Here is a 5,377-nt window from a genome sequence, read left to right as displayed (position 1 = left end):
TGAGGACACATTTGTAATACCTTAATCAATAAAAATTAAAGATTAAAAAAAACAATGTGTCAAAAATAAATAAATAATACAGTGTTATCTAAAATGTTATCTTGTTTTAAAATTTTTAAAATGTTTTATAGAACATACTAATTCTATATAGTATCATGGACATAGATAGAGAAAACCAGATTTTTTTTTTTTTGTACATAGCTTCTTGATGCTTATGGACAAATTGAATTCCTGTAAAGTTGAATCAATATATATTTATCGTCAGTGTACAAGAAATGCCAACCTCACTACTGGTTTTGGCACTGAACATTTGCCAGTGTGATAGGCCTTGATAGTGAATCTTTTCAGTATTTTTATTTTAACTTCTTTGTTTACTTGGAACTTGAATATTTTTATCTGTTGGCTGCTTATTTGTATTTTCTTAATAACTCATTAAATGGAGTTACTGCTGTTTTTATTTTTTCTTGATTTATGCAGGTATCAAAACTGATTTTTGCACATAAATATTTATTTTAAAAATGTTATATACTTATTCTCATACTAGGTATAAACCGCATAATTACAACATTAAGTATTGAAGACATACATTTATCACCTTACAGTAAAAGAAATATACTCTAGAAGTTCACAAATTTCATATCACAAATTAAATATTTAATTTTTATTACATTCCTACTAATCTTTAACTATATATCTTTTCCAGCTCTAGACTTTAATATTTTGTTTTAAATGCATATAATGTGTGAGAAAGTTCTTTCTGACTAGCTCCTGTGCAAAGGCAGACCTATAGTGTCTTTTATTATATTTATCAGTATTTCTAACCGTATAAAACTTTAAATTAGACTAATATGATATGATTATACTGTGAGATTTTTGATCATTGAAGTATATTACTTACATGGTCACTTCCAATGCATGAGCATATTTGCTTTCATGAAGCCCATAATTTTAGTGATGATTGCAGTTCTCAGGAGTGCACGGAGGTGGGAAAAATCAATTAGAGAGGGTTGTCTAGTCTAGCTTCCCTATGTGTCTTCTGCATCCAAATTCATACCACATCCTATATAATAAAAGGCTAATAAGCAAATAGACCAAACAGTGGAACGACCGGAACAACCGAACAACTGGTTGCTATAATGTGCACTGACCACCAGGGGGTGTGTGCGGAACATGGCTGGCATTGGCCATGGCAGGATGGTGGAACAGGTGAGCAGTGGCACCAGATCAAGGCGGTTGCTGTCATTGGGGCAAGCCTCTGGTGGTTACTGAAAATTCCCGTGTGCAACAGTCCCGCCCACACTTGCACCTGCTGCTGGTGCCAGCCCTGCTTGCACCCATATCCAGTGACAGAGCCGCCACTCACACCTGCTACTGGTGCCTGGCGCTGGTCCCAATCACTCTGTGCCATCAGCAGGTGTGAGTGGCAGCTGCTGGCCCTGATTGCCCCTGAGGGCTTCTCCCCCTCCCCCTGCTCCTGAGGGGCAATCAGGGCAGCAGCTACCGCTCCCACCCACTGCTGTCACTGGCCCCAATTGCTCCACCCCTTCAGCAGGTATGAGTGGGGCTGGGGCTATCAGCGCATGGGAGCAGTGACAGTGGGAGTGGGGCTGCCCTGGAGGCAAACAGAGGACTGGGGCATGTTTCATGAAGCCCATAATTTTAGTAATGATTGCAGTTCTCAGGAATGCACGGAGGTAGGAAAAAATCAATTAGAGAGGGTTGTCTAGTCTAGCTTCCCTATGTGTCTTCTGCATCCAAATTCATACCACATCCTATATAATAAAAGGCTAATAAGCAAATAGACCAAACAGTGGAACGACCGGAACAACCGAACAACTGGTTGCTATAATGTGCACTGACCACCAGGGGGTGTGTGCGGAACATGGCTGGCATTGGCCATGGCAGGATGGTGGAACAGGTGAGCAGTGGCACCAGATCAAGGCGGTTGCTGTCATTGGGGCAAGCCTCTGGTGGTTACTGAAAATTCCCGTGTGCAGCAGTCCCGCCCGCACTTGCACCTGCTGTTGGTGCCAGCCCTGCTCGCACCCACAGCCAGTGCCAGAGCTGCCACTCACACCTGCTGCCAGTACCTGGCGCTGGTCCCAATCACTCAGTGCCATCAGCAGGTGCGAGTGGCAGCTGCCAGTCCTGATTGCCCCTGAGGGCTTCTCCATCTCCCTCTGCTCCTGAGGGGCGATCAGGGCAGCAGCTACTGCTCCCCTCCCACCCACTGCTGTCACTGGCCCCAATTGCTCCACCCCTTCAGCAGGTATGAGTGGGGCTGGGGCTATCAGCGCATGGGAGCAGTGACAGTGGGAGTGGGGCTGCCCTGGAGGCAAACAGAGGACTGGGGCATGGTGGAAGGGGCCAGGCAGGGGCATGGGGGATGGGCTGAGATCTGCTCCTGTGCCCACCACAGCCTTGAGGCCCACAGTTCCTTTCAAGGTGCATGAATTTGTGCACTGGGCCCCTAGTATAAGGATAAAACTTCTAAGTGGATTTGAATGGTCATTTCAAGAGAAATTTCATTTTTTCTTTAATATTCTTTATTTGTTTTAAAAACTTACAATAAGGAATCATGATAAAGATTAGGCAACCCCCATATCATCTGCTATTCAGAAATTATTTCTCAAGTATATATCTTTGGAAAGATTTGTATAGATGGCTAATCTAATCTATTGTTATTCATTTTCATGAAAATTTATTTCAGAGACTGACATTTTTATGATCTTGATTTCAAATTGTGGGTTATGCCTTATTTCAGTTTGGTAACCTGATATGAACTTGCCAATATAATTTTCTTAAAATTAATGGAGACAATATTCTAAGGATCAATAATGTCTTTCATTAGAAGAGTAATTTCAGTGCCTAATGACTCCATTCAATTTTCTATTCTTCCATAAACATTTCCAGCATACTCCAGCTAAATAGGTTCTTTTGCCTTTTGCCTTTCTCATTCTCTGTAGAATTAGTGGTTAATTCTTTCCTACTTAGCACTTGGCCTATTTTAGAACTCTGCTAACATACAAAATATTTCTAGTTCAATATGCTATTTTATTCCTATTTTGGATATAAACATATAAATATTTTAATAAATATTTATGTAAAAAGTAAGTCTTTGATACATGCAATTTTGTCCATAATAATACTGTGAAGGCCATAATGGTGGAGGATATTATCTTGCATAGTCTAAGAATATGGGAAATCTTTAAAAAAAAAACCCACACACATTTAGCCTTAGCCAGTTTGGCTCAGTGGCTAGAATGTCTCCCCAAGGACCGAAGGTTCATAGACTCAATTCCGATTAAGGACACATACCTCGGTTGCAAGCTTCTGATCCCAATTCTGACCCAGTCTGGGCTCCTGCTGGAGGCAGCTAATCAATGTGTCATTTTTACATTGATCTCTCTCTCTCTCTCTCTCTCTCTCTCTCTCTCTCTTTCTCTCTCTTCCCTCCCCCTCCCACCCTCTCTGAAAGTCAGTGGAGAAATATCCTTGGGTGAAGATTAACAACAACAACAAAAATAATACATTTATTTAAGGGGACAAAATTCAGAATGATTCAAGTAGAGAATAGCACCTTGTATAAAACAGATACAAAAACTTCAAGTTGTCCCTAATAAATCTAGCCCTATGGTAGGAAATGCCTAATTTGTAACACAGCGTTTGATATTAAAATACCCCTCTCTTTTCTTTTCATTTGTTAATGTTTTGGGGAGGATTTTTAACATGGACTGTACCTTCTTGGATAATTAAGTGAATTTTAGTAAAGAGATAGATAAATCGACACTGTATTTATGGAAGCATTGGAAGTTACCATGTAAATTGACTTCAACTCTCAAACTATCTCACAATGTAACTGCAATGTTCTAATTTAATCCCTAATTGCTTCTTACATTTCACTCCCCTAGAAGTCAATTTTTTTCAAAGATGTCCAGTTTCTCTTATTTTAATTTTAAGCAGAAAAGCCAACTTCTGATATTAAGTTGGTCTCTTATACAGATTTTCATATTGAAAAGATAATTGAATAGTTAAAAGTTACTACATTTCTCATTCTGTATTAATACACTATCATCCTAGGGTGTCTGTTTCTCATGAGTTTGGTTAACATGAACAAAACTATGCTGAAATCTGAACACTGCCAGGCAAAGCAATAAAACTGAGATAATTAATATTTACAAATGAAGAGTAGATGCTGAAATAGAACATACCTTGTGAGGTATCACCTAAAGCAAAACAGAAAGGACATACATCTCTCTCAAATTTGGCTGATTTTCAACAACCTCTGAGATGAAACCTGGCTGTTTCCACATCCAGTGGCTTTGTAACTTTTATAACAACAATGATACATTTGTTTACTAAAATACTTAGCCTTTTAAGACATGAAACTTAAGAGAATTAATATTACTTGTTATTTCCGGCCTTTTAAAACAAGAGTAATCCCTGCATGCTCTGAATGTTATCTAAACTTTTCTTTTTTATCTCTGTGCTCATTTTCTCTTAGGCCATAAGTAATTGACAGCCAGGTGTGCAGATAGATGTGTGTGTGTGTGTGTGTGTGTGTGTGTGTGTGTGTGTGTGTGTTACAGAAAGAGAGAGAATTTGTAAGTGTGATTTATTTTTTTAAAAACTCTTCCCTGTAAAATCAGTAAGATGTTGCTTTATTTTCTTCCTACAGTTGACAGATATAAACATGAAGATAAGAATCATGATAGGCTATTGAATAGTTTATCTGTGTGTAGTTTAGCTTCAAATATATGGCTCTAAAATTCAGAATAGATACATCACTTGGTGTAGTTCAGATAATTGATTCATAAGTCAGCTACATCAGGCAGGTTTTGATGGTATCTTTATAAATAGGCCGGAGCTTTCAAATGCCTGATGATATCTCTCATGCTGACATGAAAGGCATTTAGAGGTTGGAATATGCTACCAGTACAACATATATTCTAGGTACAGTTTATGAGGCCTATTAGCTTCCCATAGTACAAGTAACAAAATATCCCTGAAATGTAATATAACAAGAAATGCTTTCACAATTGTGTTTTAAAGAAGCAATGCAAGATAATGGCTTTTATATTAGATGTTTAGAAATGAAAACACAAGCAATTTTAATATGTTTCAGATAAAAAACAAAATAAAAAGGGACTAAAAAGTCCAGAGACATATACATGGGTACACACTTCCTAAAATGGGTTCTCATCCATTCCTGAATAAGATTGTTCCCTCCCTTTCATTCAACAGACATTCACTCAATCTGTCTTAATAATTCCAGATGCATGCACACAAATCTTTTATTCCAAAACTAGAGACCCTGTGCACAAAATTTTGCACTGGTGTGTGTGTGTGTGTGTGTGTGTGTGTGTGTGTGTGTGTG

This window comes from Myotis brandtii, unplaced genomic scaffold, assembly GCF_000412655.1.
Source record: "Myotis brandtii unplaced genomic scaffold, ASM41265v1 scaffold237, whole genome shotgun sequence".
In the NCBI taxonomy this organism is placed as follows: domain Eukaryota; kingdom Metazoa; phylum Chordata; class Mammalia; order Chiroptera; family Vespertilionidae; genus Myotis; species Myotis brandtii.
This window is presented reverse-complemented; position numbering follows the sequence as displayed.